General features: G+C 42.2%; 1 pseudogene; it reads left to right on the top strand.

Moving 5' to 3' along the window:
- The first annotated feature begins 1,676 nt into the window (after window positions 1-1,676).
- On the top strand, window positions 1,677-1,794 carry LOC119876021 (annotated as a pseudogene).
- The last annotated feature ends 9,853 nt before the right edge of the window (window positions 1,795-11,647 follow it).

The raw sequence follows: 11,647 nt of genomic DNA, 5'->3' as shown, positions 1-11,647 counted from the left end.
AGAGACACGGAAAGAGAGAGAGGCAGAGACATAGACAGAGGGAGAAGTATGCTCCTCGCAGGGAGCTCAATGTGGGACTTGATCTCAGATCCTGGGATCATGCCCTGAGCCAAAAGCAAATGCTCAACCACTGAGCCACCCAGGAGTCCCCACTACCATCCTTTTTATGAGGAAAATGTTCAACCGATATTGGCCCAATCCACAGTGCCCCTCCCATCAAGATTCAAATAGATCCTCTAAAGACCTGTCTAGAATTAATCAATACCCTACACCTAAAGCAGCCCTTCAGGGCATCAAGCACATAACAGGATTACAAGGCTCAGGGCCTCCTTCTGTCCTAAGTCACTTCCTATAACATCTCTATTTTACCTGTGAGAAAACCCAAAGTCTGAGGATGGAGGTTTTCCCAGTATTTCTGAGAAACAAATAACATTGTTTTCTGTCTGCATCCGGTTGTTCCTAACCCTCATGTACTAGTGACATCCATTCCCATTGAAACCAAATTTTTCACTGAAATTCATCCATGCAGTTCATTTCTTTCTTTCTTTTTTTTTTTTTTTGAAGATTTTCTTTATTCATTCATGAGAGACACAGAGAGACAGAGAGAGAGGCAGAGACACAGGCAGAGGGAGAAGCAGGCATTATACGGAGAGCCTGACCTGCGACACAATCCAGGGTCTCCAGGATCACACCCTGGGCTGCAGGCGGCACCAAACCGCTGCACCACCGGGGGCTGCCCTATGCAGTTCATTTCTAAGTATTCCAGTTGATAAGGGTAGCCAGTTTCTTTTTGCCTTCACTTCGGAGGAATGGCAATACACCTGGTCAATAATGCCTCCAGGTTACATGGTAGGTCCTTCCTGTTTGTCACAAATCTTAAAGGCTAATAAGAATGACATAAAGTTTTCTGCAAGCTCCTCTTTGTTATGATGTGTAGGTCATTTGCTTCTTTGCTCCCTTATCAAGCTACTTTACATGAAGACATTATCTATCCCTTAAAACTTTTGCCCTGAGGAGACTTAAAGTCCCCCCTCACTCCCCCCCAAAATACCCTACAGGTTGCTCACACTTAGCTTAGATATTTAAGGTACCTGCTCTCAGAACAGGGACTAGATTTGGATTTGGCAGACTTCAAGGCATCCTGAATTTCCCCAAACTTAAAACTAGCAGCAACTTTGAGGATTTCTTGGACTTTGGTAGTTCTTGTCAAAGTTGGATTTCAAACTTCTCTTTCATGTCTCACTCTGTATATGTTTTACTTAAAAAAAGAAAAAAAACAAAAAAGAAAAAGACTAACCTAACCCTATTATTTAGAAAGGAGGGGAAGACATAGCCTTTGAGACTGTGAAAAAAAAAAAATTTAAAAGTCTAAAAGAGTCCCTACCTTCAGATATCCTAATTATCAACTTCCCTTTTTCTTCTTTGGATATAAGGGGGAAAGAAATGACCTTTGAGTGCTCACTCAGAAACATATTGCCCACAGGCAATTATAGCCATCAACTGGACCATGTGGCTTGGTGATATCCCCCTGGCCTCAGAGCCATTTCTGCTACTGTCTTTTAGGTAAGGCCACTGAAGAAATAGTCACACGGTCCCCTTGAACAACCTGCAGTGCTCCCAAACTGCAGGGAATAAACTCTTGATCCAAGTGACAGGTCTAAAGAAAGCACCAGGGTGTCTACGGCCATACCACCCTGAACGTGCCCGATCTCGTCTGATCTCGGAAGCTAAGCAGGGTCGGGCCTGGTTAGTACTTGGATGAGAAAGCACCAGGGTGCCTTGGTGGCTCAGATGGCTACGTGTCTGCCTTCAGGCTCACGTCCTGATCCCAGGGTCCTAGGATCAAGACCCTCAACCTGCTCCCTGCTCAGTGGGGAGTCTGCTTCTCCCTCTCCATCTGCTTCTCCCCCTGCTCATGTTCTCTCTTTCTCTGTTGCAAATTTATACATAAAATCTGAAGAAGAGGAAGAAAGAGAGGAAGAAGGGAAGAACCAAACCCTGACTGGACCTGCACACCATCTGGGGATCTGAGGGTAAAGGTTTCCCTGAATTGAAGCAGACAGTATCTGGAGACACAGATTTCCCTGGATGGACAGGCACATCATTTTCTCACTGGGGCTTCTTCTAACTCTATTGTGGAAAGAAAGTGCCCTTGACATATACTTCCCAATGTCTTGTAGGAGGCGGAAACCTCTTTTATTTATGACCTTTTTGGAAAAAGCCTCATTATGATTCAGTGCACATTTCTGAAGGTTAAGAAGGTGCAGATTTCGCAAAGTTTCTCTCTTAATGAGCTACTAACCAACGCTGGATTTTGCTGTTGTTGTTAAAGATTTTATTTATTCATGTGAGACACAGAGGGAGAGAGAGGCAGAAGGAGAAGCGGGTTCCCCAAGGGGAGCTAGATGTGGGATTCAATCCCAGGATCCCGGGATCAGGCCTGGGCCTAAAGCAGATGCTCAACCTCTGAGCCACCCAGAAAGCCCTCAACTCTGGATTTGATTTGATTTGATTAATTTTTATCTCTTTAAAGATTGCATTTATTAATTCAAGAAAGACACACAGAGAGAGGCAGAGACGTAGGTAGAGGCAGAAGCAGGCTCCTCACAGATGTGGGATCGATCCCAGCACCCCGGGATCACGACCTGAGCCAAAGGCAGACGCTCAATCACTGAGCCACTCAGGTGTCCCACCAACTCTGGATTTTAATCCAAGTGCATGGTTTCTGAATTCAAAACTTTTAAGAGTATCAGGGATAACACATGTGGTTCTAAACAGCTTTTCTGAGATAACACTACTCTTTTAAATTATCTTTGAAGTTTTGCTATTCCTACCAAAGAGTTCATTTATTCATGGTTCGTGTTTATACATGGTTTTATGTTCACAAATATGCTATGTTATGTCATTCAGTGCCCTCATATAGTATTACACCAGTTTGCCTCACAGCCGTTGTAAGAGGTGACTTCCAGGTGGCAGGGAGAGAAACAATTCTTTCCGAAGTCCAGATAAGTACCAACAAATATTTTCAGTTGGCTACTATCAGAGCCAGGGGCCTGGTTTAGAACAAATACACAGTTGAATTGTCATTTACTTTTGATCTGTACTTGTTGTCTATCAATCTTTCGCAGAAAATATTTGTCCAATGAGGGGATGCTGGCTCAACACTCACAATCATGAGAAGATACAAAATCAGATACGAAGAATGTGCCTTATGTTCTTTCCAACTCCTATGTACTTTCCCTCTGACATGAGACATGACAACCAGGAAAGGTCCCTCCTGGCACTGAGAGACAAAACCACTAAAGATAACCTGACTGAAAGCATCAGTGATGCTTTCAAGGAAAGATCCTGATTAAAAAGGGAATGTTGGGGGGATCCCTGTGTGGCTCAGCAGTTTAGCACCTGCCTTCAGTCCAGGGTGTGATCCTGGAGTCCTGGGATCGAGTCCCGCATCGGGCTCCCTGCATGGGGCCTGCTTCTCCATCTGCCTGGGTCTCTGTCTGTCTCTGTCTCTAGTTCTCTCTCTCTGTCATGAATAAATAAATAAAATCTTAAAAAAAAAAAAGGGAAATGTCAAACTTGGTAATGAGAAACCTCATTAAAATGGAGCTGGGAGGTTTTGGCAGCATGAGCTCTGACATCCTCTCACTTGAAGTTAATTGTAGACTCATCAGTAAGAGATGGACTTGAAACTCCTGACTGGATCAGTCAGTGGAGAATGTGACTCTTGATCTTGCGGGTGTAAGTTTGAGCTCCATGTCGGGTGTAGAGTTTACTTAAAATAAAAAGTTGAGAAAAAAAGACATAGATTTGGGTTTACACGGGCTAAACCTTGGACCTGGATATTGCTCTTCGACCCCAGCCCAAAAGAGCCCCTTTTCTCATCATCCTGGGCAAGAGATCCAGCAATGAGAAGCAATCACATTGTAAATTCCCAGGTTACTTCAAAGGACTTTAAGTTCATCACAACCTTCCCTACATACTCTTTCTATTATTTTATTTTTAAAACATTGTACCTCACCGTGCCTGGATGGCTCCGTAGGTTGAGTAGTCTGCCTTTGGCTCTGGTCATGACCTCAGAGTCCAGGGACTGGGTTCCCTGCTTGGCAGGGAGTCTGCTTCTTCCTCTCCCTCTGTCTCTTACTCTATCTCAAATAAATAAATAAATCTTTAAAAATTTTGTGCCTCTTCTTTTTCTTATAGGCATGTCTATGATTTTGCAGCTGCTTTTTGTCCCAGCTCAGGATATTTTCCTTTGCTTTTGAATAAACTCATCTTTTGGTTGTAAAATAAGTGGCAGTGTCTATTTTTAAGGTCACCAATACCAACACCAGTCTCTCAAGTGTTGGCTTTTAACTATGGAGCAGCTGAACTTGGGTTTGAATAACAAGACTCAGAGCCTTCTCAAGCGTTCTGTAAACTTCAAAGTCTCAGCAAAGAATGTAATGCTTCAGGACTGTGATTCCTGGTCTTCACTGGAAACCAAGGCCACTTGTGTTACGACAAGATGGTGGGTATATGTGGCTCAGGTGTGCTGTGTCTGTTTTCTCTAACTTAGTACTACTGATTCTGGATTTATGTGGTGCAACATCAGGACTAGCACAGCACTTTTATGATGCCAATTCATGGGCTCCAGTCCAAACCCACAGCACCACAATGTCTTAGGGAGGATGAGAGAACATGTAAACTTTTCATTCACATTAGAGCTAGAGAAGCCTTAGTTAAGCGGTTCTGGGCCCAGGTTTTCCATTAGAAGAGCACGTGGAGTTTCAGGTATGATCATCACTGCTGCTCTCCCCCACAGATTCTGTCAAAGAGTCTTGGTGGGAACAACAGTGTTCTTTAATTAAGTGCTCCAGGTGATTTTAAGTGAGGCCAGGGTGAAGCATGAGGGCTCTTCAGTAACTTATTAGAGTTGGGTGCTGGCTTAGGTCCAAGGGGAGTTAACAGTGTCTCCTCTACATAAGTCTGGAAGGGTCAGTCCATGCAGCACAGAGTTCCTATACTGCAGTAGAATGTGTGATGTGTGTGGGAGGGGAGGCGCCTTGATAATAGGGATGGAGAAACTGGAGGGTCGGTCTCCAAGTAGGAGCTCAGGGTCTTTGAAAAGCTCCAACACACAGAAGAGTAGGGAGTAGGGCCTTTTAATGTATTTTAATGTCCTGTCTATACACGAGTAGGTACTAGGTGAAGAGATTCTGCTTTAAAGGCAAATGCTTGGGGTGCATGGGGGGCTAGGTCACTTAAGTGTCTGACTCTTGGTTTTGGCTCCGGTTATGATCCCAGGGTTATGGGATAGATAGCCCAAATTAGGCTCCATGCTGAAGGCAGAGTCTGCCTTCGATTCTCTCTCTCCTTCTCCTTCTCTCCCTCCCTCTGCTTGCACTAGGTTCTAAATGAATAAATAAATAAAATTTAAAAATCAAATGCTTATGATGTGGCTGTGACATCACTGGAAGTCAAATATCTCCTGAGAAGGAAAGCTAGAGCACAAGGAAGAAGAGAATGAAATGGCTGGTTCTCAGGTAAACCTTGATCCCTGGTTAGAGGCTCTGTCATCTTTTCCTCCTGAAATTCCAGGCATTTAAAAATTGCAAAGGTTTATTTATCTACTTCTGATTTTACTGTCTCATGTGTCTTTTCACCTGCTTTTGAAAATCTTTTTTTTTTTTTTTTAAGATTTTATTTGAGGAAGAGAGAGTGTGGGGAGGAGTCAGAGGGGTGGAGGGAGGAGAAGCAGACTTTTCACCAAGCAGGGAGCCCTATGGGGGCTCGATCCCAGGACTGTGAGATCATGACCTGAGCCAGAGTCAGATGCTGAACCACTTGGGCCACCCAGGTGCCGCTACTTTTGAATATCTTCTTTTTTTAAAGATTTTATTTATTTATTCATGAGAGACCCACAGAGAGAGAGAGAGAGGCAGAGACACAGGCAGAGGGAGAAGCAGACGCCATACAGGGAGCCTGATTGGGACTCGATCCCAGGATCTCGTGATCAAGACCTGAGCCAAAGGCAGACCCTCAGCCACTGAGCCACTCAGGTGCCGCCTGTCCTGGAATTTTATTTATAAGTATTTATTTATTTATTTATTTATTTATTTATTTATTTATTTAAAGATTTTATTTATTCATGAGAGACACACAGAGAGAGGGAGAGAGAGGCAGAGACACAGGAAGAAGGAGAAACAGGCTCCATGCAGGGAGCCCGATGTGGGGTTTGATCCCAGGACTCCCAGGATCACGCCCTGGGCCGAAGGCAGGTTCTAAACTGCTGAGCCACCCAGGGATCCCTGTCTTGGAACTTTAAAAAAAGTTCTCTTTACGACAGTAATGCAGGAGAATGTGCTGAACCCAGGATTCCTACTGTGGATCAGCTCAGGTTCTGGGATACCAGTCAAGGACAACAGATCATATTTAGTTTCCATATGTATGTTTTATCAGCTCTCTGGAGACCAGGATTAGGAAAATGCAGAAATAGGGGCACCTGGGTGACGCAGTCAATTAATCATCCAACTCTTGGTTTTGGCTCAGGTGTGATTCATGGTCATGAGATCAAGCCCTGTGTCGGGCTCTGCATTGACCAAGGAGTGCACATGGGATTGTCCCTCCCACTGCCCCCTTCTCATGCTCTCTCTCTCAAAGAAATAAATCTTTAAAAAAAAAAAAATGCAGAAATAGGCATCCCAGGTGGCTCAACGGTTTAGTGCCGCCTTCAGCCCAGGGTGTGATCCTGGAGACCCGGGATTGAGTCCCACGTCAGGCTCCCTGCATGGAGCCTGCTTCTCCCTCTGCCTGTGTCTCCGCCTCTCTCTCTGTCTGTCTCTCATGAATACATAAAATCTTTAAATAAAAAAAAAAATAAAAATGCAGAAACAAACAAGTTGGCTATGTAGCCCAGAATGACTCCAAAGTTGTGATAAAGAAACAGAGCCTTGCTCTCCAGAATGAAAAAAAAAAGTTCTACCTACTAAAAAAAAAAAGAAAGAAAGAAAGAAAGAAAGAAAGAAAGAAAGAAAGAAAGAAAGAAAGAAAGAAAAATAGAAACGCTAAAGATTAGGGGAATATGGGAGCTATTTGGGGTTTGAATTTTTTTAAAAGATTTATTTATTTATTTTTTTATTTGAGAGAGAGAGAGAGAGAGAGAGAAAAGGCCTGCATGTGCCCTGGAGTGAGGGGAGAGGCAGACAGAGGGAGAGAGAGAATCTCAAGCAGACTCCGTGCTGAATGCAGAGCCCAGTGCAGGGCTTGATACCACAACCCCTGAAAACATGACCTGAGCGGAAACCTAGAGTTAGATGCTTAACCTACTAAGCTACCCAGGCACCCTAGGACTTGAAGTTTGTATGAATCCACTGTTTTCTTTTACTTAGGTTCCTATTCTGATTTCCTTTGGGGTGCCCACAAGAACATAGGCATGATAATGTATCCTCCAGTGTGCCTCTGATACATATTTGCTTTATTACAGGTGATATTAACTTTTTTGACTTGGCTTGGAGCACTCTGCCACATTCCTCCACTATAATATGACTATGTCTCTTAGTCATTCATAAGGATTGGTTGGATTTACAGAAAGATGTGCAGAAGCCTTCACACTCAAACTGAAAACATTTCTTTTGAGTTTCTCTTTGCATGTAGTTTCCACTGGAAAATGAAGGTGCTCTCTTCTATGTAGTTGAGATACTCACTTTAGGGAGTGGCCGTTCTCAGTGAGGTCCCCAACTTCTAAGTTTTCTTTGTATTTCACACTCATGTTAGAGACACATACTTTACTTTTTTGTATTTTTAGAAAAAGAAAACATGAATCACAGAGTTAACATGCTGGAGTGTCTTAAAATCCTAAGATATGGGCAGCCCGGGTGGCTGAGCAGCTTAGCACCTGCCTTTGGCCTAGGGTGTGAACCTGGAGACCTGGCATCGAGTCCCACATCGGGCTCCCTGAATGGAGCCTGCGTCCCCCTCTTTCTGTGTCTCAGCCTGTCTCTCTCTCTCTGTGCCTCTCAGGAATCAATCATCAATCAATCAATCAATCTTTGAAAAGAATCCTAAGATATAACACAAATGATGATAGAAACAAAAAAAATTCAACGAAATAAAAGACTCAGAAATATTAGCTGTTTTCTTTATAGCATTCTGAATATATGTTCAGAGTGTGAATAAATGACAGAGACATAATCAGCCACAAATAGATTTATAAATTTTGTGCCATTGAGAATAGGTCTTAAGTCATCAAGACAATAGTCTACTCTATCAATTTTAATGTGTGTACTATTTTGAAAAGTTAACTGTGTGCGGCACCTGGTGGCTCAGTTGGTTAAGCATCCAACTTTTGATTTCAGCTCAGATTGTGATCTCAGGGGTATGGGATAGAGCCTCATATTGGGCTCTGTGCTCATGGAGTCTGCATGTCCCTCTCCCTCTGCTCCTCCCCCTGTGCTTTCTACTTCCAAAATAAATAAATAAAATCTTAAAATAAATAAATAAAAGTTTATGTGTGTGCATAAAATTAAAAGGTAGATCAGTTTTCTGTGGATATCTTCTTGTTTTCATCACTGTTCTCAGGTTTGAAAACTGTCATGAACATAATTTTACAGCAGTCTCTATCTTGATTGGATCTCTGGTAGATAAATTCTACGTCAGAGATCCTAGGTAAAAATCTGTTTTTTTACATTTACTGAATGTGTGACGAAATAGTCTCAAAAGAGGAAGAGAGGTAGTTGGGTGGCTCAGTCGGTTAAGCATCTAACTTGGGCTCAGGTCATGATCTCAGGGTCCTGAGATCAAGCTCCGCATCAAGCTTCGTGCTCAGTGCGGAGCCTGCTTCTCCCTCTCCCTCTGCCTGCTGCTCCCCTTGCTGTGCTCTCTGTGTGTATCAAATAAATACATAAAAACCTTTTTTTTTTTTTACAAAAGAGGACAAATATGTTTGATCTCCTAGACTGTGTGTGTGTGTGTGTGTGTGTGTGTGTTGATCTATGGAAACTTCTAGAATCTAGTAATTAGTAGTGCTCAGAAAGTATTGTTGTTGCCTTTCTCACTTTAACCTGTAAAACCTATAATTGTAATAAAACCCATTCATTTCATGTTCTGGGATAAATCTTTCCTTGGAATTCTACCTCTTTTTGTCATTTAAAAGTGTATTCCTTTATGTATAGGCTAATTCCTTGTTAGAAATGTAGACTCAGTGCCCATCCTAACTCCTGAATTGGAGCCTGCATTTTAACAAGAACTCCAAATCACTGTTCTGAAATTCTAATTCACATTAGAATATGAAGGTGCATTTCTAACCCACACAACATTCCAGGTAACAAATATACACAACTTATGTAGTATGATATGAATTCAGTCCTTAAACATGGATATATCCTGTTGACACCTTCAGTTTACAATTTATATTGGAGAAACACACAGTATTGATAGTGGTTCTATGGATCAGATGCCATCTTGTTGCCTCAAAGGTAAAGAATATATGAGTATATCACATCAAGAGTCACAGGCTCTACTGACTGAGCCAGCCAGGCACCCATCTCTTGCAGGTTTTTATTTATTTATTTATTTATTTTATTATTTTTTTTATTTTATTTTTTTTAATTTTTATTTAGTTATGATAGTCACAGAGAGAGAAAGAGAGAGAGGCAGAGACACAGGCAGAGGGAGAAGCAGGCTCCATGCACTGGGAGCCCGATGTGGGATTCGATCCCGGGTCTTCAGGATCGCGCCCTGGGCCAAAGGCAGGCGCCAAACCGCTGCGCCACCCTGGGATCCCTCTTGCAGGTTTTTAAAATACACTTACTGGACACTTTTGCTCCCAATTTTTGTTTTACTATTTGCATATTTACTGTCAGTTTGAATTTTTATTTAGGTCATGCGTAGGTAACTATAGGATATCAGGAAAACTATTGGTATTCTCTTTTTCCTTTATGAGCATTGTCATGATGTTTATTTTGAATTCTTTGTCAGGTGATGACTAGTTATATATACATTTATGGTCAGTTTTGGAGTTTTATCTTGTTCCTTCAACTGGAACATGTTTTTCTGTTTGTATGCTTTTAGGGTGTTGCACTGTGTTTTCAGAATTTATTTTTTTAAGATTTATTTATTTTATTAAAAATATTTTGTACGTATTTCTGTATTTATTTTAAAACCCATTGATTTACTTGAGAGAGAGGGAACATGGGGAGAAGGATAAAGGCAAGGGAGAAAGCAGACTCCCTGCTGAGCACAGAGCCTGATGTGGGGCTTGATCTCACACACCTCAGATTATGACTTGAGCCAAAATCAGAATCCAACACTTAACCAACTGAGCCACCCAAAGAGAGGGGGAGAGGGAGAGAGAGAGAGAGACAGAGAGAGAGAAGAAGGGATAGAGGCAGGGGTAGGGGCAAAGAGAGAGGGAGAGAATCTCAAGCAGACTCCTCACTGAGCATGGAGCCTGACGTGGGGCTGAGTCCCATGAGCCCCAGATCATGACCAGAGTGAAACCAGGAGTGGGTTGCCCAACCAACTGAGCCACCCATATTTGGGAATATAAAAACCAGCCCCAGGTCCCAGGCTTTCTGAATTTGCTTTGTATAGAAGAAGACAAAGTCAGTTGTGCTAGTAAATTCTGAATCCTATTCAACATATTCTGAGGGCATATAAATTCTGAGATTTTATAATTTCCCAGTTAAGGAAATGTTTGTTGGTTCTTATATAGAATACGATACATTTCTCTCCCTGATGTTTGATTTTAGCCCTGCAGTCTCTCTGGTGTTTGCAGAAATACTTAGCTTCTTTTCCAAGAAGTCACCAACATGAAAATAATCGTTTAAACCATTTCAAAAATAGAATTGGATTAATTATTCAAATATTTCTGATTACTGGAGATTTACAAATGGAGATAAAATATCTTCTTTTTATCTTGGGGATCTTGGGGATCCCTCAGTGGCTCAGTGGTTTAGTGCCTCCCTTCAGCCCAGGGTGTGATCCTGGAGTCCCAGGATCAATTCCAATGTCAGGCTACCTGCTTGTAGCCTGCTTCTCCCTCTGCCTGTGTCTCTGCCTCTCTCTCTCATTCTCTGTCTCTCAGGAAAAAAAAAATAAATAATTTAAAAAGATTTCATTTATTTATTCATAACAAAGACAGAGGCAGAGACATAGGGAGGGAAGGAGCAGGCTCCATGCAGGAAGCCTGATGTGGAACTTGATCATGGGAGTCTAGGATCATGCCCTGGGTGGAAGGCAGGTGCTCCACCGCTGAGCCACCCAGGCGTCCCTGAAGAGAAAATTTCTAATTATCAATTTGAGAAGTCCTGTTTTGAGGGTTTATTAATTATCATTTCACCCACAAATAATTCCTCTTTGTTCCAAAGTCTCTAACTTTGATATTTATGGTAAGGTCTTGATCCACCCATCCCTATTCAGTAGTATCACATACTAGGTAATTTGGAGCCAGTGATCATGCATTGTGAACTTAGGAAGATCTTTAGTGAGGACTCTAACTTCAACAATTACCAAGGTATTTGCCATGGGGATGGCATTTAGCAATGCAATGAATCTGGGGAAAATATTAACCATGGGTCAAATCCTAATAAATACCAGAGAATTCAGTTTCTACAGAACCAGTATAAAATAAATAAATGTGGGGAAGTCTTCTATCAAAGCTCAAACT

Source organism: Canis lupus, chromosome 1, assembly GCF_011100685.1.
Source record: "Canis lupus familiaris isolate Mischka breed German Shepherd chromosome 1, alternate assembly UU_Cfam_GSD_1.0, whole genome shotgun sequence".
NCBI lineage: Eukaryota > Metazoa > Chordata > Mammalia > Carnivora > Canidae > Canis > Canis lupus.
This window is presented reverse-complemented; position numbering and strand designations above follow the sequence as displayed.